This window comes from Mirounga leonina, unplaced genomic scaffold (genome assembly GCF_011800145.1).
Source record: "Mirounga leonina isolate KUSES-001 unplaced genomic scaffold, KU_Mleo_1.0 Mir_115, whole genome shotgun sequence".
NCBI lineage: Eukaryota > Metazoa > Chordata > Mammalia > Carnivora > Phocidae > Mirounga > Mirounga leonina.
In genome coordinates, this window is record NW_023270268.1 from 100,583,120 (window position 1) to 100,605,669 (window position 22,550).

At 41.4% G+C, this 22,550-nt stretch overlaps 1 long non-coding RNA gene across 1 annotated transcript in view; it reads right to left on the reverse strand.

Moving 5' to 3' along the window:
- LOC118000670 overlaps positions 1-18,184 on the reverse strand; it is a 160,169-nt gene extending 141,985 nt beyond the window's left edge. The window contains exon 1 of the long non-coding RNA XR_004676522.1: positions 18,123-18,184. This is a non-coding gene — a long non-coding RNA (uncharacterized LOC118000670). The remainder of the gene's footprint in view (positions 1-18,122) is intronic.
- Positions 18,185-22,550: the final 4,366 nt, after the last annotated feature.

A 22,550-nucleotide genomic window follows, 5' to 3' on the forward strand; every position in this document is an offset into this window, starting at 1 on the left:
TTCATGCTATTTTAATTTCTGTCACTGTGACTAAAACTCAGATTGGATTCACTGTCTTAGAAAGATATCCCAGGCCATGGTCATATAGAACAGAGAGAGAATCATGAAGATAAATCTTAGCATGAAAGGCAACTTAGTAATGTTGATAGCTCATAGAACATTTTACAAGTAAGTTTATCTCAAAGAAAAGTTTTATTGTAGTCACGGATCTATAATCGGTTACCGATACAATTCTCTGCTTTGTTTCTGAAAAAAAGTTTGTATATGCTTTGCTTTGTAATCACTGCTGATAATCTGATCAACCCTAGCAATCTTGGGAGAAAGAAAATGTGTTGCTGTCTTCTATGCTGTAATCCACTGCCAGAGTTAATACCACATTTAGGTTTTCTATAAACTGCCTTCTTCCCACATTCCTGACTGCTTTAACTCCAGTTGTGGATTCCACATCTGTTTAAAGGAGGATTTTATTTTTAAACTCTATCTGTGCCTCTGGTTTTCACCATGTAACATGCCTCATTTGGGGGATGTTATATTCCTGTAGAAAGATGAAGAGATCATTTGCTACTTGGACTTTTGTTTTGCTTGTTAGGTAATTAACTTCACTCTAACATGCCAGATGTTATCCAGTTGGCAACACTGCTTTCTTATCCATCTGTGTGCTCATCTTTCCATTTAATTCTCCAGCTGCATTGTTCTCTTCCTCCTTGTATATCTAACAGTACTGAAGTATTTCCCCCAAAATGTACCACTTCTTAACTTTTACTTCCTTGTCCATAAAGAACTTGGAGTTATCTGCACTGGTCTCCCAGGACCCTCTGGATCTCCTCCCATGGCACTCGAAGCAACTCAGTTCCAATACTGACAATCCATCTGTAAGGAAAAGACAGTTCTGCAGCTGACTAAGCCAATTTGGGATTCCAGCTTACTTCTAAATTCAGCTAGGCTTTAAGAGCTTTAGCAAAGATGTTTACCTTTTCTGAAGAATGCACACAGATTATTTATGCAAATTAAGAACAAGTCATGCTCTACTAGCATCAGTGAATGATGAAAGGATGTTCGCTTTAAAATCATTTTCTCAAGCCCCAAAACCCATTGAAAATATTTTCATATCATTAACATATGTCATATATTTAATAATCTTTTAAGCTTATACATTAATTATACTAGTAGAGCTCATCACTTTAAAATGTAGACAACTGGGGCGCCTGGGTGGCTCAGTCGTTAAGCGTCTGCCTTTCGCTCAGGTCATGATCCCGGGGTCCTGGGATCGAGCCCCGCATCAGGCTCTCTGCTCAGCGGGAAGCCTGCTTCTCCCTCTCCCATTCCCCCTGCTTGTGTTCCCTCTCTCACTGTGTCTCTCTCTGTCAAATAAATAAATAAAATCTTTAAATAAATAAATAAATAAATAAATAAATAAATAAATAAATAAATAAATAAATAAAATGTAGACAACATCCTTACTACTATTTGTTATCTCTTTACAAATGATCAATCTGAGAGGAAAAGAAAGTAACTCCTAACTTATTAGAAGGATAGGGGAAAAAAGGGGCACCTGGGTGGCTTAGTCAGTTAAGCGATCAACTCTTGATTTCAGCTTAGGTCTTGATCTCGGGCTCATGGGATCGAGCCCTGTGTTAGGCTCTGTGCTCAGTGGGGAATATGCTTGAGGATTTTCTCTCTCCCTCTCCCTCTGCTTCTACTCCCTACTCATGTTCTCTCTCTCTAAAATAAATAAATTCTTAAAAACAAAAAGGATAGGAAAAAAAAACAAATATTTATATAATAATAATAACTAATGTTTATTAAGTGGTTACTACATATCAGACCCTGTGTAAAGAGATTTACATTCATTATCTGTTTTAATCCTCATACAGACCCAAGGCAGGTACTATTATTACTACCATTTAGCAGAAAACTAACCTAATAATTCCTTTGCCCAAGGTCACTTGGTAGATAAGCAGTGCAGGCAAGATTCTAAACAGAATATTAGGGCAATGAAAATTTACTTTGGATTTTTAAAATTATCATAAGATTAAGAGAAGAAAAGCTTTGGAGACTAGGTTACTCTTTCCACTATTTTTTATGATAATTTTTAACACACACCAAGCAGAGAGAACACTATAATGCATTCTCATATAACCATTATCCAGACACTATGCTTATCAAACTTTTGTCACTTTCCTTCTATCCTTTTTTCCCTTTGCAAAACTATTTTATTTTTTTTATTTTTTAAAAGTAATCTCCAAAAAATAAAAGTAAAAAGTAATCTCTCCACCCAACGTGGGGCTGGAACTCATGAGCCTGAGATCAAGAGTCACATGCTGTACGGAATGAGCCAGCCAGGCACGCCTGCAAAACTATTTTAAAGCAGATCTTAAATGTCATATTATTTCATATCAGCATGCATCTCTTAAATGTGGCCATTTCCTTACTAAATGTCAATATCAATCTAACAAAATTAAGAATAAATCTTTGGTGAGATGCCTGGGTGGCTCAGTCGGTTAAGCATCTGCCTTCGGCTCAGGTCAGGATCCCAGAGTCCTGGCATCGAGCACTCCTTGCTAGTGGGGAGCCTGCTTCTCCCTCTGCCTGCCATTCCCCCTGCTTGTGCTCTCTCTGACAAATAAATAAATGAAATCTTAAAAAAAAAAAGAAATCTTTGGTGTTGGCTAATACTCAGGCCATGCATTTCCTGGTCTTAATATTTTTTTCTTGCATTTAGGTTGTTCAAATCAGGATCTAAATAAGGTCCACTAACACATTTGCTTATTATGTATCTCTGAATCTAGAGGCTACTCTAACTTTCCCCCCCAATATTCTACTGGTTTCTCCCATAGAATATTCCATACTCTAGATGTGTCTGACTTCTTCCCTGTGCCATCACTCAGTTTGTTCCTTTTTCCCATAGTTGTTTTGTGTTTTTTTTAAGATTTATTTATTTGTCGGAGAGAGAGAGAGAAAGAGCAAGCACAAGCAGGGGGAGGGGGAGGGGCAGAGGCAGAGGGAGAAGCAGGCTCCCCACTGAGCAGGGAGCCCAACGCGGGACTCCATTCCAGGACCCTGGGATAACGACCTGAGCCGAAGGCAGATGCCCAACTGAGCCACCCATGTGTCCCTCCCATAGTTTTTGTAAATGGAAGGAAGCCCCAGAGTCTTGGTTAGATTCAGGTTCACCATATTTGGCAGGAATACTTGGTGTGTGGTGTTTTTCATGTTGCATCATATCAAGCATCACAATGCCTGACTGTTTTTCTATATCTGCGTTAAGATTAATCAGATTTGTGTAGTAACTACTGAATCCCTCCACTGTAAAGATCACCATCAGCCTTTCACCTACTGGTTTCATCCACTGATGACTGTTGCCTCAATTATTACAATAGGAGTTGCAAATAGTGACTTTCTAATTCTATCATTCCTTTTATATTCACGATCTCTAACTCTGCCGTAGACAACTTTCTGACACTTACTAGGGCTACATCTTAATGTGACACACTGTGCATGGAAAGTTTACTTCTTTCCATTAATTATAAAATTTAGAATACAAAGTCGATGTCTTAGCAACTACCAATGTTGTATGAAGAGTTGGAAGAGATAAGGTTGGTGGAGAGCAAGTGGGGGCCTATCTTTCCCTCTCATTAGTTCCATTACGAATTTACCATTCTCTGTTAATAAATGTGTGTGTATCTATATGATCAAGTTCAATGGTGTCTGGTGTTCTATTGTTTGGCTAAATTAATAGTTCTCAAAATGTGGTCCTTACACCAGCAGCATTAGTATCACCTGGGAACTGATTAGAAATACAAATACTCCAGCCCCACTCCAGACCTACTGAATCAGAAATTCTATGGGTGAGGGCGCCTGGGTGGCTCAGATGGTTAAGCGTCTGCCTTCAGCTCAGGTCATGATCTCAGGGTCCTGGGATCGAGTCCCGCATCGGGCTCCCTGCTCCTTGGGAGCCTGCTTCTCCCTCTGCCTCTCTCTCTCTCTGTCATGAATAAATAAATAAAATCTTTAAAAAAAAAAAAAAAGAAATTCTATGGGTGAAGTCCAGAAAGATGTGCTTTAATAGGCCCTCAGGGTGGTTCTGATACATAGTAAAGTTTGAGAACTGTTGGGCTAAATCATATTTGAATTGACCATTTATTATTTTTATTATAACATTGGCTCACACCTCTCAACCTCACCTGCTTCACTTAGAATGACAAAATTGTTTTATATTTGTTTCCCAATGAGCCCATAATTGCATACTAGCTTTTATTTTATTTTGGCTTTGTTTGTTTTATTACTGTCTCCAATTTCAATAAGCTCATCTCAGGATTTGGCAAACCCAGTTTTAGTTCTTTTCTTTTTCTTGCATAATTTCTAAGTTAGTTAGGAACAGTGAAATATTCATAAGAATCATAAAAATAAGGATCCAATTTCCATGTAAGAAAATGCAATGCATTTCTTTCTCAAACAAGACAATAATAAGGGACAAGGAAGGTGGAAAGGGTTCATTTATAACTGCTTGTTTAGCAGGGGCTAAAAGAAATATTGCAGGCCGCCATGACCACACCATGGGTGTGTCTAGAAGAAATAAATCTTTATTAACAGATAGTTTATACACGTATAAATAAATAAATAAATAGACTTACTTAGATGTCTTCTCTTCTATTTTCCCTAGATCCATCACCGTGATACCCTCCCCCAACCTCACAACACATACCATCACCACCACCTGCCAACCAAAGTCCTAACTTGTCCCACATACCCAACATCAATATAGCCCACCTGGAGGAGCAATTTGAGCCAATGTCAGGACTCCTGTGGCCAGACAGCCTTGGCAACAATGAAGAGGACTAAACCAAGTCCCTAAAGCATTCTGTTCATCCAGGCATTACTTAATACTTAGCCAATATTTGTGTTGGGTCCTTACACTAAGGGCTGACAATATGACGTTAAATAAGAAATAGTCCCTTTATCTTTTTTAACTTTTTATTTATTAAGTAATCTCTACCCCCAGTGTGCAGCTTGAACTCACAACCATGAGATCAAGAGCTGCATGCTCTATCGACTGAGCCAGCCAGGTGCCCCAGAAATGGTCCCTTTAGTCAATGAACTCCCAATCTAACAAATCATTATACTATAGAAAATATTGTGCAAGATCTGCAAATATTGAGGAGGGAGGAATTAACTGAAGTAAAGCAATTTGTCAGATAATTACTAGGACATTTTATCAGGCTGGTCATACTTTGGATCTCTAAATGGATTCCAGGATTTGCAATTCCAGGTTCTTTAAAAGAAAGATGTATTATAGTTCTCTCCTCTATGGTGTCTCCAGAATGTTGGCCAACACCTGATAGACACTTGATTATATACTCTTGGAGTCATTTTCTACCTGGTTAGGTCATGGCAAAAAATAACATCTATCAAGTTAGCAAGTGCTGCAATCCCTTAAGTCCATGACACATCACCTCTCTTCCACATGTTCTCTTTATTTCAAGTGTAGTGTTAATACCACCAGCTATCAGTATCCAAATTTAAACCTCAGTTTTATAATGAAGTTCAGCCCCCCATATCAAATAAGTTCCCATGGAATTTTACCTCTACAATGTTTCATATACCCTTCTTTGCCTTCCCAGTCCCACCAACAACCACCTCATTCTGGTCTTCATGTTTCCTAAGAGGCAGTCCCACAAAAGGTCCTTCCCAGAGTAATTTTCCTAATGTGTATTTCCCATCATGCCTCTCTAAGGAACACAGCTGTTCTCATCATTAAATTCTCATCAGTGCTGACCCTTGAGTCAATAAATGTTGGAATTGACCCTTGGCTTCTGCTAATGAACTTTCCAAGGTGAGCAGGATTTAAAATTCTTAGTATCTGCTTCACTGCACTATCAAGAATGTTTATGTCCACTAGCTGGAGTTTCTCTCTCCTTTGGATGGGTTTTATTGTTTTTTGGGGTTTTTTTAGATTTTATTTATTTATTTTGAGAGAGAGAGTGAGACAGAGTACAAGCAGGGGGAGCAGGAGGCAGAGGGAGAGGGAGAAGCAGGCTCCCCCATGAGCAGGAGCCCAATGCGGGACTCAATTCCAGGACCCTGGGATCATGACCTGAGCCAAAGGCAGACGCTTAACCGACTGAGCCACCCAGGGGCCCTTTTTTGTTTTTTTAAATTGAATTGAATTAAATTGAATTTTATATTTTAGGTAGGCTCCACACCCAACATGGGGCTTGAACTCATGACCCTGAGATTAAGAGTCACATGCTCGACTAAGCCAGCCAGGCACCCCTCCTTTGGACAGCTGTAAATAGATTCTAGCACTGACATATTCTTTTTCTCTGCCCTACTGTTTGGTTTATAACAGGGCATGACTACATTGCCTCTCTTCATTTATGAACCAAGTTACAATTCTGAAGTTCACAGACTCTTTTATATTTACTGCATTTCAGGTTGGCTACTTCCTAATGGTATAAAGGGCAACCATCTGTTCAGAAAATTGCCTGAGTCACATCAAATGAATTATCATACCTGTGTATTCTTACATGCTTAAAAAAAAAAAAAAAAAAGGCCTATATTGCATAAGGATTTCTTATGACCTTTTATCAAAGTCCAATTTGGTCAGTATTTGTGGAATTCATCTTACTTGTGCAGCAGAATTGTTGTTCTATATGGGATGATCAATCTGTGTAAACAAACTAATCATTTCATTTGGTATTACGGACTCATATTAGGGTCATGCAGGGTGAATGCTCTCATCTATTCTTTTTTTTTTTTTTTAAGCAGACTCCCCAGTGAGCAAGGAGCCTGACATGGGACTCAATTCCAGGACCCTGGGATCATGACCTAAGCTGAAGGCAGACGCCCAACCAACTGAGCCACCCAGGATCCCTATCATCTATTCTTTTTAAAAACGCTACATATTGACAACATGGGAAGCCTCCTGGATAGTGGGTCCTACACAAGACTACACTTACTCCATGTATTCCTAACACCATTCTGCTATAATTGTTGCTAATTTTTTTTTTTAAGATTTTTTATTTATTTATTTGACAGAGAGAGTGAGAGACACAGTGAGAGAGGGAACACAAGCAGGGGGAGTGGGAGAGGGAGAAGCAGGCTTCCCGCAGAGCAGGGAGCCGGATGCGGGGCTCGATCCCAGGACCCTGGGATCATGACCTGAGCCGAAGGCAGACGCTTAACGACTGAGCCACCCAGGCGCCCCTAATTGTTGCTAATTGACTGCATTAGTAGTGCTCCTTAGATTTGAGGGATGATGTCATAAAGAACCAGTCAAGAATACAAGATGACAGGGGCGCCTGGGTGGCTCAGTCGTTAAGCGTCTGCCTTCAGCTCAGGTCATGATGCCAGGGTCCTGGGATCGAGTCCTGCATCCGGCTCCCTGCTCCGCGGGAAGCCTGCTTCTCCCTCTCCCACTCCCCCTGCTTGTGTTCCCTCTCTCACTGTGTCTCTCTCTGTCAAATAAATAAATAAAATCTTAAAAAAAAAAATGCAAGATGACAATATAGTTGTACCATCTAACCTAGTAGACACTAACTGTATGTGGCTATTTAAATTTTAATTAAAATTAAATAAAATTTAAATGTAGTTTCTCAATCACACTAGCTGCATTTCAAATGTTCAATAGCTATATGTGGTTAGAAGATACCTTATTAGACAAGATTGTATAAAACATCATTCCAGAAAGTTCAATTGGACAATTCTGCTCTATAATTTCGGGTGTCACTATGCCATAAAATCACCTGCAGGGCATTTTTAAAAATAGCTTGTTCAGTAGGTCTGAGGTAGAGATGGAGAATATGCATTTCTAATAAGTTCCCAGGTGATGTTGCTACTGCTGGTCAGGGTCCACAATTTTTTAAGATTTTATTTATTTGACAGAGAGCGAGCACAAGCAGGAGGAGCGGCAGGCAGAGAAGCAGGCTCCCTGCTGAGCAAGGAGCCCAACATGGGGCTTGATCCTGGGACTCTGGGATCATGGCCTTAGCTGAAGACAGACGCTTAACCAACTGAGCCAGCCAGGTGCCCCAGGTCCACATTTCGATAACCGTTGGCTTAGGGGTTAACATCTCAGGTTACTGAGACAGAAACATCTAAAATTTGAGTTTTAAACTCACATCTCATTAACTAACTGTATGATGCTTGAGTAACCTGATTATCAGTTTTCTCATCTGTAAAACAGGAATAACAATGATAACTAATGAGATAATGTAAACATAATGCTTAGCACCTATGTGCTCAATAAATGTTAACTGTTATATCTGCCTAGAGTTTTTCTATGACCTAATGGATTCCCACACAAAGAGCATAACTAGAGGAAATCAGTCAAATAACAGCTTAATTTTTATGGATCCATCAGAATCAAGTACTAGGGATCACTACTAGCATTCTCAGATTGGTCCCTAAGGAGGGTATAACTACCTGGGCTCTTGGGGGTTCTGCCTGTGTCACTGGGTGAAGAAGGTCAGAGGATCCCAAGAACCTCAGGGGAGGATGGCAACACTGAACACAAACTTTCCTAGTCTTACCACTTTCTAAGGATGTCCCTACCCCTCAACATTTCATAAAATTTAGGATAGCCATTCCATTCAGACCTGTCCTGATGAATTGAAAAGTTGTTGTCTGGGACGCCTGCGTGGCTCAGTCAGTTAAGTGTCAGCCTTTGGCTCAGGTCCTGATCTCAGGGTCCTGGGATCGAGCTCTGCATCAGGCTCCTTACTCAGTGGAGAGTCTGCTTCTCCCTCTGACTGCCGCTCCCCCTGCTCATGTGATCTCTCTCTTTCTCTCCCTCTGACAAATAAATAAATTAATTAAAAAAAAAGGAAAGTTGTCTTGCTTTCTTCTGGTTGGCCTAAATCCGTGCTTTTACCCTCTTGCACAATCATTAATGTTATGCACAATAAATGAAACCTTTTTGATGACGTCTGAATGTCAGGTGGTTAAAATACTCTTAGGAAAAGAAAAACTCTATTTTAAAATATAGTCTCTTAACACAAGAGATAGTGGCTAATTCTTTTTAATGTTTTTTTTCTCATTATAAAATAATGCATGCGAACTGCAAGAATTTCCCTTTCCCCATTCTCCACATCACTGCTGTACAAAAATGGTGCCCTTCAATACAAATGGTTCTGAAAAGTTTTTACTTAAAAATATACCTGTTTTTCTTCACTAAATAAGAAATAAAAAATACTACAGTCCAGTTATCTATGTCTGGATATGTGGGCTGTTTCGAGTTTTCCGCTATTACATACTTTCTACAAAAATTTCATACTTTGGGACATTTTATATATTGTAGCTTATATTTTCTTTCTGTAAAACTTTTCCTTTTCAAATTTATTATGTTTCTATCTTTGTGAGGTCTTGTATTGAAAAATACACTAATTCTCTTTGAAATGCTCTATACTTAAGACTCTGTTGGATCAAACTGCTCTTATTTAATATTTGTGAATGAATGCAGGTAAAGTTTGAAGAACACAGATAAGAGGGAGGTGAAGGATTACAGGCCACTGCTAAGGGTGGACTCTGCTGTCACAGAATTTACAAGTCTGGAAATCGAAGCTCCTCGGCTCTACATGAATAATCGCAGTAAGCAACCTCACAGGAGACAGAGGCATAAACCCAAATGACGCCAATTTACAAGACAAGTGTAATTCTCAAGAGAATCAGATAACCCTCTGGGGTGGTCATTCTCTTTCTAGCCAAATGTTCCCAAGAAGACAATTCTTAAGTGGCATGTAATTCGGTGAGTAAGAAAACGCAGTCCTGAAGAGTTAGCTGGAGATTCTGCAAGGCTCCTGTCATCAGTCCTAACAGTAGACAGCACCTATCTCCATTGCTGCAGATTAGACCATGTTGGACAGTTAGCAAAACACTCAGGAATCAGGAAGTTGCACGGTTCTAATAGTCAACCGTAATTTCAATGTGTTCATTCTAAGAAGTCAAACAATACAGAAATATATAGTTAACATTGAACACTCAGCCCTTACCCATCTCTTTGTTCCCATGTGTTTCTTCTTTGCTTCTGTGTTTATGTTCTTCCCTGAAACTCATTTTGGGCTTTTCTTTTCCTTTGTGTCTTCGTGTTTCTCTTGCTCTCCCCATACTCTTTCCCTTACTATCTTCTCCCTTTCACTAGTAATTTATTATTGAAGAATATTCTGTAATAATAATAAGGGTTCTGCACCCATTTCCCCCATAGGGAATGGGGGCATTCCCTGCACCATCCATGCAAGTCTTCAACACAATTGGAGACGCAAGTAGGACACGGCTGTCCTACAATTTAACCCAGTCCTGACACCATCTTCTTAGAGATGTGCTCAGAGGCCACAGTTTAAGGGCTCAGTCCTACCAAGCTGCCCCTCCCACCACTTCAGTTACTTGTAAAGTCCAGGTTGTCTGTGATTCCAACCCACCAGCTATAGGTGGGAGCTTCCAACTGATGAGAGGGCAAAACACAAGCTGACACCCGCAAACCACCCCTCCTTAAGGTGGGATTTATAAATAACATTCCTCGGGCACTAGTAACTGCCTAAGAACAAAGGCAGGGGAAAACGCAGTCAATGGCTAGCTGTCTTAATGATACACAAGAAAAACAAAGCAGTGCCTGGTTGGCTCAGTTGGAAGAGCATGTGGCTCTCGATCTCAGGGTCATGAGTTTGAGCCCCGTGTTGGGAATAGAGATTACTAAATAAATAACACAATCTTAATAATAGACCCCCAGGAATCTATAGACTCTATTTCCTGGAGTCCTAACTTCACCTTCACTTCCATAGGATAGAAAACCCTATATAATCAGTCACTTCTCACAATCACAATGCAGCTCTTTGTGCCCACGGGTCCTGTCCGGCCTGGTCCTTTAATGAGAACACCCTTTTGCACCATAATACATCCCAAGAACTCTTTCTTGACTGTTGATCCCGCATCACAACAACTTCCTCCTTGGGTTCAAATAATGTGCTAAAGTGGCTCACAGCCCTCAAAGAAACATTTTACTTACAAGATCACTGGTTTATTATAAAAGGATGTAACTCAATAGCCAGACAGAAAAGATGCACAGAACAGGGGATGTGGAAAGGGCGTGGGGCCTCCAGGATTCCCAGTGCGCCCCTCTCCCAGCACCTCCAGACCCTCACCGACCCAGAAGCTCTCTGCACCCCATCGTCTGGGTTTTTATGGAGGCTTCCTTACATAGTCATCGATGATTAAATCCTTAGCCACTGGTGATGGATTCAACCTCCAGCCCCTCTCCTCTCCCAGAGTTAAGGGGTTGGGACTGAAAGCTCCAATCCTCTAATCACAGGGTTGGCTACCTTGGCAACCAGCCCCCTCCTTAGGCACTTTACAGAAGCTACCTCATTAGCATAACAAAACATCTTTACTGATCTCATCCCTTAGGAAATTCCAAGAGTTTTTTAGCCCTATACCAGAAACCAGGATGAGGATCAAGTAAGTATTTATTAAAAGTCCCAGTATCATACTAAGGAAGGCCCCAAACACTTCCATTTGTGTGATTCCATGTATATTAAAAAAAATAAAAGACAACATAAGTTTACAGAAAATGTATAATTGAAGAAAATGTTTACCTCTAACAAGTTTCATGACTGATACATTTTTCTTTTAATCGTTTTAATGTATCCCTGGCTATATGGATAACCTCATTTGGAGATCATTTTAAGTGTCTAAATATGAGGCTATTTGAGAATGTGAAGCCTGGACCTCTTGGTTCCCTTTATGGTAAGACCTGGCCTTTTTTTTTTTTTCCTATGGTAGTTTCAAGTTTTTATTTAAATTCCAGTTAGTTAACATACAGTGTAATATTAGTTTCAGGAGCAGAATTCAGTGATTCATCACTTACATATAACACCCAGTGCTCATCATAAGTGCCCTCCTTAATCTCCATCCCTAATTTAACCCATCCCCCGCCACACACACCAAGACCTGGTCTTTATCATAAATTTTATTTACCTTGGGGAAAATTTTACTGTTTACCTTTTACTTATATATATTTTTTTGTGACTGACTTTCAAAAAATGTTCTTCTCCTTTATTCTCCCTGTATCTTTAGAGATGTAGAGGCTCATGGGGTGCCTGGGTGACTCAGCTGGTTAAGCAGCTGCCTTCAGCTCAGGTCATGATCCCAGGGTCCTGGAATAGAGCCTTGTGTTGGACTCCCTTGCTCAGCAGTAAGTCTGTTTCTCCCTCTCTCTGGCCCTCTGCCTGCTTGTGATCCTGAGCTCTCTTGCTCTCTCTCTCAAATAAATAAATAAAATACTAAAAAAAAAAAAAATTAGAGGGGCGCCTGGGTGGCTCAGTCGTTGGGCGTCTGCCTTTGGCTCAGGTCATGATCCCAGGGTCCTGGGATCTAGCCCCGCTCATTAGGAAGCCTGCTTCTCCCTCTCCCACTCCCCCTGCTTGTGTTCCCTCTCTCTCTGTGTCTCTGTCACATAAATAAATAAAATCTAAAAAAAAAAAAAATTAGAGGCCCATTTTTTAGCTTCCCTTGTATCAGTAGTCAAAAATGAAAGTGTGTATAAATAGGTATTACAAGAACATTTTAAAGCCACCCAAAAAATAAAATGTCACAACCTTCCAATAGAAAGCATGTAAAGGGGCCCTTGGGTGGCTCAGTTGGTTAAGTGACTGCCTTCAGCTCAGGTCATGATCCTGGAGTCTAAGGATCCAGTTCTGCATCCGGCTCTCTGCTCAGCAGCGCTCTCTCTCTCTCTCTCTCCCCCAAATAAATAAATAAAATCTTAAAAAAAAAAAAAAAAAGAAAGAAAGAAAGCATGTAAAGAGGATCAGTAGCAACGTTCTTTCTGGGGATTTCTATAATTTTCATCAATATATAGAACATAGTGTAATTCAGAACTCTAATTTTGAGTAATTTCCGTTTATACCACTGAGCAGCTCCTGTACAACTTTTGCTTCAGTAGAGTGGAGCTCTGATGCATTCTTGAAGTGTCTGTTAGCACTGTGATTGAATTGATTTGGGAGACCCAGAAAATGTTCTGCCTCCATCTTTATCTCTATATTTTTTCACCAAAATTTAACTGGCTCTAGGGTCCCAAACAGACCAGTTTGACCACTCACTCTGACAAAATCCAAAGACAGACAGCTGAGTGGTGATGAAACAAGAAAAGAATTTCAGAGGCCAACAACTAGGAAGACAGCAGACTAACATCTTAGGGACTGTCCCCAAAGTGCTGAAAATACTTCTAGTTTTATGTAAGGAAAATGTGGGACAATGGTGGGTGGGCCCATGCAGCTGGGCAGTAAAGTCAGGCCGGCCAATCACAGTCTTGGGGTGAGTCACATGGGGTCTTGCTGGCTCGGGGCAGTCCTTATTGCTTGAGGGGGTAGTTCAGTTCCCATCACAGAAAGCTCCACCTGCCAGGTCTTTGCCTGAGTTGAGAGATAATCTGAATAGAACTTAATCAATTAGAAAGTACAGACTGAAGTCAAAATGGAGGTAGTTTAAGTCCTCTTTCAAAACTTTAGAACAGCTCCGAATGATGTCCATCCATCCCTTATTACGTTTTTCTCCAACGATAGCAAATGCTTCAAAGCCACAAAGACAGGTGGTCCATTGATGCCTCTGCAACTGGGGGGTTGATGTTTGAGGGGCAGAGAGAGAGAGAGAAACCTATGCTCAAAATCAATACACATTGAATTCTAGAGATGTTTTAACTCCGCATCATGTTTAAGAAGGGAAGCACTCAGGAATAAGAAAATTGCACAGTTGTAATTTTCAACCATAACACAGCAGCAGCTACATTTTTACCTTCCTTTGAGATACTCAGATGAAAGGCAGGCTTGTATGAATGCAAAGTGCTATTATCTATCTTCTCTTTGAGGCTGCATTTAGTAATCATTCTCATTTAAGTTACTCTTACTGTCCTTTGCATGGTTATGCTTCTAGCTCAGGAGGAAAGTAATTCTTATCATAAAAGCCACCCTATTTCAGAGTCCGATAAAATATAAAGCCACAAGAAAGTGAATTATACTTGACAAGAGTTAAGGCTTCTGAACAAAAATGCATACATGCTGCAGCAGAATTAAATTAAGCTTGCTTTTATAAACTCTCACTCCTAAATTCCTCGGGATGATTAACTATGTAAAAAAGCCTCAGGTACTTGAGTTTTTGATTCCCAGTCATTGGGACACTAGAGCCGAAAGGACTCCCAGAGGCACCACTCGATTCATCCCCGTGTCCCTGGAGATAGACCGCACACCTTACACGGAGGCCTTGTGTGCAGGCTGGCCTGGGGTGGGGGGGAGGACTGAGGATAAGATCAGTAAAGAGGCTTTACAGGGGTGCAGGTGAGAAGAAATAAAATCCTGAATGCAGAGGGTAGCTGTGAGGATGATGAGGAATCAGTGCTGTCAAATGTTGGGGAGGCAGACTCAGTAATACTTGGTGGGTACTGAGGTAGGGTTCTGTCCTCACACTGGGAACTGAAGAAATGGTCTCAGCCACCACATCTTTTTTTTTTTTTTTAAGATTTTATTTATTTGACAGAGAGAGACACAGTGAGAGAGGGAACACAAGCAGGGAGAGTGGGAGAGGGAAGCAGAGCAGGAAGCCCGATGGGGGGCTCAATCCCAGGACCCTGGGATCATGACCTGAGCCAAAGGCAGACGCTTAACAACTAAGCCACCCAGGCGCCCCTCAGCCACCACATCTTGTCAGAATCTTTGGATTCTCCTTCACTTCAAAGAAAGTCATCTCGTCGTCTCCAGGTGAGTTCTAATGATCACAAACACTAGCACAGAGCCAGCCCCTTCCCCATTTTCAAATGCAGTTTCTTAAGGCCTGCAGGCTCACAGCTGCCTCTTTCCCAAGCACTTAACAGCCGACGACTTGGGTAATCAACCCTAGGAAATCTCCAGGTACCATCTGTTGGCTTGGTGAAGAGCACATTTTAAGAAACTTCCCTATATCCTCCATGGTAATGGTGAATCTCCTGGAATATTAATAGATTACAGTTGATCTTGGTTTCAAAAAGCATTGTCCTCAGTGACATATTTGGGATAAACTAGGGACACAGGGCTGCCATGGTAATTGTACAGATGGGGGGCTCCATGCTCATGCTCCAGAGAAAGAACGTGAATCGAGGCTGATACAAAGCTCAGGAGCCACCTGCCAAGCCCTGTGGCCTCACCCAAAGCTACATCAGCCTGAAGGTAGGGGCAACCTTTTTTAAGTGGTCGACTTGAATGGATGCTTTTTTGCAATTTGTTAGTTCCAAGGTGTGTTATTTTTCAAACGTATACTAAATTTCCTATGTGCAAGTGATGGCCCTTGGACACACACTTACTTTGGCCCTTAGCACATACAGGGGGAACAGAAGCTGGAAACCTAATAACCAAGTAGTGATTCTCCTGGACCACATTTAATCGGGAGGAGGGTGGGGGGAGCAGGTAGGTGGAAGCAAAGGAGAGCCAACTGAGGTTTTCAAGGAATGTTTGTTTTATACAAACATTTCGGTATTCATGTATCATCAGTAAGACAGATCTGTACACCCTGAGGCTCCTATAACTCTGGAGTTCCCTCTTTAAGATAAAGTATAACAAATTAGATATGCAAAATTGCTAGGGCCTCCACAGAAACTTGGAATGGACCACTTACAAGTTAAGCTTCAGTAGCTTCATGATAAAGGTGCCCCTGATTAACATGTCCTGTTCTGTATTTATTTTTTTAAATAGGCTCCACACCAATGTGGGGCTCGAACTCACCACCCCAAGATCAAGAGTCACACGCTCCATCGACTGAGCCAGCCAGGTGCCCCCATGTCCTGTTCTTTTTTTTTTTTTTTTTAAAGATTTATTTATTCATTTGAGAGAGCGAGAATAAGAGAGAGTACATGAGAGGGGGGAGGGTCAGAGGGAGAAGCAGGCTCCCCGCCGAGCAGGGAGCCCGATGCGGGACTCGATCCTGGGACTCCAGGATCATGACCTGAGCCAAAGGCAGTTGCTTAACCAACTGAGCCACCCAGGCGCCCCCCATGTCCTGTTCTTTAAAGCAGAAGTCATGGAAAATGTAACTCAGTGACACTGTATTTCCTCGCATTTCTGGAACTCATCCTACTGGGAGGTAATTAAGGACCAGAACCACTTTTCATTACTAGTGCTTGACACAGGGTGAAGGAAGGAATGGAGGAAGGGAGACAGTTTATAAACAAAGAAACCAGATGGGCTTTTTTCCCCATGATTTCAGCTCTACTGTCTACCTCCAACTTTTCCCTTTTTTAACCCAAATTATTATTATTTTTTTAAAGTTTTATTTAAGCAATCTCTACACCCAACGTTGTGCTTGAACCCACCACCCTGGTATCAAGAGTTGAATGCTCTTCCGACTGAATCAGCCAGATGCCCCTATCCCAAATTACTAACTAACCTGATAGCCTACCTTACTCTCCAGATTTACTTTTTTTTATTTAAAGATTTTATTTATTTATTTGACAGAGAGAGACACAGCGAGAGAGGGAACACGAGCAGGGGGAGTGGGAGAGGGAGAAGCAGGCCTCCTGCAGAGCAGGGAGCCCGATGCAGGGCTCGATCCCAGGACCCTGGGATCATGACCTGAGCCGAAGGCAATCACTTAACCAACTGAGCCACCCAGGCGCCCCTCCAGATTTACTTCTAAGTGACTCATCTGTTTCTTTTTCTTAATATTTTATTTATCCATAAGAGGGAGAGAGAACATTCGAGTGTGTGCGCGGGGAGGGGGAGGGGGAGAGGGGGGGAGGGGGAAGGGGAGAGGGGGAGAGGGAGGGGGAGGGGAGGGGGAGGGAGAAGCAGACTCCCTCTGGAGCGTGGAGCCCGACAAGGGGCTCCATCCCAGGACCCCAAGATCATGACCTGAGCCGAAGGCAGATGCTTAACTGACTCATCTGTTTCTTAAAAAAATAACTCCAAAAGGGGCACTGACTTTACTATAGGGGATACTTAAAAGGTAGAGTATAATAAATACGCCGTGTCGAGTTCTAGTATACTTATTACAATACCAGATATGGAGAAAAGGTATTCTTATACCCTGTTATAAATTGGTAGAAGTCATCCTGGATAAAAACAAAACCATATAAATTTTGAATAAGCTCAGCTTTTGAACCAGCACTTCTAGCCAACAGGTTTGGACAAGTACCCCAACCAGCTTCCACAGTCACCTCCCACCAAAGCTCTCCCACCGTCAAATATGAAATGGTGGTGGTGTTGTGTGATACAATCCTGTTTTGTCTTCTGTAAATGCAGATTAATGACTCTGGAAGATTCATTGCTTCCAGGTAAATAACTAAATGCCTCATTAACTCAGCTAATTTTATTCAACTAAAACTTTTTTTGGAAGAGAAAATACACACAGAAAAAAGAAAACCTGGCAGGAATCTGCCACATCTCTCACCTTATTCAGTCTCCAACACTATTAATAGAAACATCTGAAAATAAGGGAACTCTCCTTTAGGGTGGAATGGGAAAGCTCTGAAGCGGGAGCACTCATGCTTGTACCATTCACTGCGACCCACAGAACCAGCAGAAGGAGAGAATTATTATTTTGACAAGGGCATTTTTTACATAGGAATTTATCCCTTGCCTTTAAGAAAAGGAAGATTCCCTCCCTGCCCCAGCTCAAACTGTTGTCCTTCTCCAATCAACTTTTGTTCAAAACAACCCTCCCCAACTTCCTCCGAAAACCTAATAAAAGCTGATCTTCCCTTTGCCTCTTTGGATTTGCGTAGGGTTCACCAAAGCTAGTTTATCTTGAATTGCAATTCCCGTATAAACTCATTTTTTTAAGTAAATAAAATTACCATTTGCCTCTATTCACCACAGCTAGCCTTGATCCAACACGTGCTGCGTTAGACCCTGTTCAGGTGTGAGACGTGTGAGAGCCTATTTAGCCATCCCTGCAACCCTCCGAGTAAAACCTATTGTTTTCCAGACTCCCCTCTTACAGGTAAGGACAGTGTCAGATAATTTGCCCAAGGTCACACAGCTAGTTAAAGGGCGGTTGGGGTTTCAATGCAGCCCGGCTGTGGAGTGTTTGCTCTGACCCAGAACTCCCCATTACCACGCCAGGGGCCCGCATCTCAAGCTGAAAGCTGCCAGGGCGGTTTCCCAACTCACCGTCTGGTGTCTGCGACGATCCCTCTCCAACTCTTTGTCCTCATTACGGTTGAAAGATCTTTACAAAATGGTCGTCAGAGTCCGCCCGCCCCTACCCCCACCCCTACCCCCACCTGGAATTTTTCAGCAGCTTTCCATTGCTCTTTGCCTAAAGATGAGAAGGTCAACCTATCCAGACTCAGCTAACATTTTCCTCCTCCCCCTCGGAGCTCCAGCTTCACAGCCCTTATTTTGTTCCCGAATTGAGCTGATCCCTCCTCTCCTCCTCTTCAGTTAATTCAGTTCTTCTGGTCCTTCAAATCTGACACTTTCCTGACTTCCTTGATGAGGTCAAAACCCCTACTGCAGACCACCAAATGTAGGGAGCTTTTCTGCTTTTAAGTGTCGTAATTGAGTAGTTTTCCCTGTTTTGATAATATGTACAAATAAATGTAATGCATTTTAAGATCCTATAAAAGATATTATATTAGTTATTGATAATGCGTTACCTAACGTCTGTTCTTCATTCCAGGCTGTAAGCCCTTGAGGGCAGGGTCTTTGTCTGCTTTTGTCCACCGCTGTCTCTCCTATACTAAGCACATAGTTGCCGTCCATTTATCGAGCATTTTTGTTCAATAAATGAATGAGATTCAATTATGAATATTTTTCCAACTAAGGAGGAATAGAGCTTTACGCATTGACATAAAAACATTTTAAAAAGCAGCAGTTTTTCTTTTGACTAAACATTCGTAAGAAATTTTACGCATAAACGTATTTCTCTAAAGAAACAAACTTACATATATTCCTATTTTACATTTGAGAAACCAAAGCACAAACACATTGTGTTTCTTCAAGATTGCTTATAAATTACCACAACTCCAAGCCCAACAAAAGCATTTGGCTTTTTGCTTCATTTGAGAACTCAGTATTATTATTTCCAATTATGCTCAAATATTTTTTTCTTCAAATATTTTTTAAGTTAAATCGTGCTAATCCTCCTTATATATAGAACATTAGCTATCCTGTTGGGTTTTTTTTTAATCGTTGGTGCAAATCTTTCAGAAATTATTTCCCCCAAAATCATGGTAGGTCTAAGAATTCCTAAGTCATAATCTCAATATATACTCCATCTATTAGTATAGAAATTATAGATTGTACCTTGCCCAGGATGAGATGTCTCAATATCTGGGTTTGTACTTAATTTAGAATTTAGCCATGTTACCTCCAATTACACTGGGGAGAGAAAAATAATTCAATCAAATACTTTGTATATATTATACATTATATAAACCTTACCTAGTAAGTATTTACTGTTTGTTGTCTGTGAACCGGGGTAAAATACTTAACAGTCAAAACTGCCATATGACCTCCCAGGTGATCTAGATTTCTAAATACTTCTTTCATCTTTGGTGCTTTGGGGCTTGTTCAGTCCTCATCTATACTTGCTTCTCCACTCCTGGATCCCATTTACTTACGTCCTGTGTCCACGTAGTTCTCTCCTGGGAGGATATTATCACCTCCATTCCGGGTAAGGATCATCTCATCTTCATCATTTTGGGGCACGCAATGAGATGTAGGAAAACAAAACAAAGGCACATAGTAGACTTTGTGACCTGACAGAGGAAGGTTTGAATCCCACAATCGCTGGTTCTTAACATAGAAGATTCCTTCACTTCACATTTCTGATCCCCCACAGTTTGACAGGGAGGAGCAATCTGAGTGGGAGGTATTTTCAGATTAACTTTAAAGAGACTAACTTTAAACTCCCTGACCTTGTTTGGGAGTTAGTAGGTCAGGGGCTTGAGGAGTAGAATAAAGCTCGCCTAGACTTGATTTCTGGCTCTCTCTTACTGCGTCATCCAGCAAGTTACCAATATAATGTTATGCATACTTTTGTCATCCATAAAATGGGGGACCATAAAATAATGGCTGTGAACTTTTAAACCTAAAATTTGGTCAAAACAAATACTTAAAAACTACTCTTACTAGTTGTTGGCAGACGGGAAGGTGGTAGTTTTATGAGTACAAATGGAATGCTGGGGTTGTGATTGGTTGAGAAGCTTGCTTAAGAAATAAAATTATGTGGGACACAAAAAAGGTTTTGCTTTCTTCAAACCACCAGTCCGGCCCTGGAATTCTTTTGTTTCCACAAGTTGCCTCATTAAATCCCTTCGAACATCCTGTTCAGAAGTCTCCAGGAACTTTTGTTTCTCCCTTGGATTTTTTCAGAAGATTCCAACTTCCTGATGTCTCCTGAACCACACGGTAGGTGATTATGTTAAAAAGCTCACAGAAAGTGGTAGGAAAGGTATTACTAATTAATTCATACAAGAGTCACCTCAAGAATTAGAGTACACAGAATTAGCATTCACAAATTGTGGGGGAGGGAAAAGGGGGAGGAGAAAAAGGAAAGCGCCTTTGGGTGACAGGAAGTGGGAGGAGACTTTTAAAAGAGCAATCTGGGGCCCTGGGCCATTTCAGAAGTAAGAATTTTCTTTCTGTCAACGTTGACTTCTCTTTGGGTATGGAGAAAGCAAAAGGCAAAAAGGTAAATACAATTTTAGCGTGTTTGTTTCTGTCTGTCTTTGAGCGTCTCCTCATGTTTCTCCTTGATCCTTCTTTCAAGGAGAAAAGAATGTGCCTTAGAATTTCCTCTTGTTAAGAAAAAAAAAAAAAAACAACAACAGTAAAGTCCTAAATAACGATCGCGCAACCTGGTATATTGGGGCAAGGAGACTGTAAGAAATGGGGCTTCCTATTTGAGTTTAGAAAAGATACTTTACCCCGTCCAAAAGAAGAATCTAGTATCAGGGCTGGAGGGGAGTGGTAACAGGAGAAAAAGGGAGATGAGGGGAAAACTTTAGGAAGAGGTAATGGACCTGAGGTTGGGGAGAACTAGATCCTTTAATTTGCCCTCAACAGACACCGGTCCTAAACCAGAAGTGGTGGGTCTGAACCCATCTTTTCCCAGGGTCACCGGGGCTATGGAATAATCCAAAGCCAGACATATTGACAAGCACCACAGACAGAAATTAAAGGTAGAGAGGCTTTGGGGTGCCTGGGTGGCTCAGTGGGTTAAACGTCTGACTCTTGATCTCAGGGTCGTGAGTTCAAGCCCCGCAATGGGCTCCAGGCTGGGTGTGGAGCCTACTTAAAAAAAGAAAGAAAATGTAAAGAGGCTTTGAGACTTTCCAGTGTCAAGGGAACCCGAGTACTCTCAAGAATAGTCTCTTTCCTTGGGACCATCATTTTTACTCTCTCGATTTTAAGATGTCAGTCAGGCCCCAAAGTGAGTAGTTTGTGTAAAGCCATGCAAACGTAAAATTTGAATACGAACGCAAAGCTGCTATAGAGATGTAAAATGCCATACAAATGTTAATTTGTCCTGTTCTCCCACCTTGGGGACACTGGAAAGGATTTAGATTTAGGGATTTTCTGTCCTTCTGAAATGCCTAAATGTGTGCCTTTAATTAGGTAGCCTCTGAGCCTCAGCTTCTGCATCTGAAAACCAAAGTTAGAAATTGCCACCAGGTTGCTGTGGGCAGTAAATAAAAGAAAATAAGAAACGTGTCAACACCTTATGTAAGAGGTTAGTTTCTCTATCAGATAGCTGGATCCCCACCGTTCTCTTGTTCCTTCTGGTTCAATTAAACAATGTTTGAGGGCCTAGGAGGAAAGAGAGATTCTGCCCTTAGGCAGCTTACCAGTCAAATGGAGTAACCAGCATTGATCAAATCAGACAAGCAAATGTAAAACTACGACTGATAAGGGGGAGGAGTGAGGCAATGTGTAGATGTGACTTGGTCTGAGAAGATCAGAAAGGGCTGCTGGTTGAAGGAATACTGGAGATGAGATTCTGAAGAAGAAGGGAGATTTAAGAAAGTGAGTATAAGGCTGGGGTAGAGTGAGCGATATCTCTTCAGGCCTTGGTAACTAGGCTGGAAAGGAATTCTGTGACTAGCCCTTGGGGCCATGGAGTGGCTGGTCGACTGAATTAAAGATATTTGTATATCTTCATACTGAGCACAATGAACCACTGAAGGAGTATATAGAATCCCTCTGGCAATAGTAGAGGAAAACTTTCTTTGGAAGAGGTCAAGAACAAAGGAATGGGGGAAGAAAATCTTCAGGTAAGAGAATAGTGGGTATGGTAGGTGATAAGAGGGCTCCTATCCCCTGCCCAAAGAGCCTAGTTTCTTCTGCTTCTGTGGTTTGTATCCATATTTTCGGTCTTTTTTCGTATTCTCAAATCGGCCTCCCATTTCCCCATCTTCCCTATAAGTAAACCTGGGGTTAAGACGATTTCCTGGAGGAGAATCCATGCTGCCAGCTGTGTGTATAATGACTATCCTGGTGCTGTGGATGTGAGTTATCTTGAGTCAGGGAGTGTTTGTGGTGGGTTGGGCACCCAAGGGAAGATGGACTGGCCTCTGTCCCCATCAGAACTCC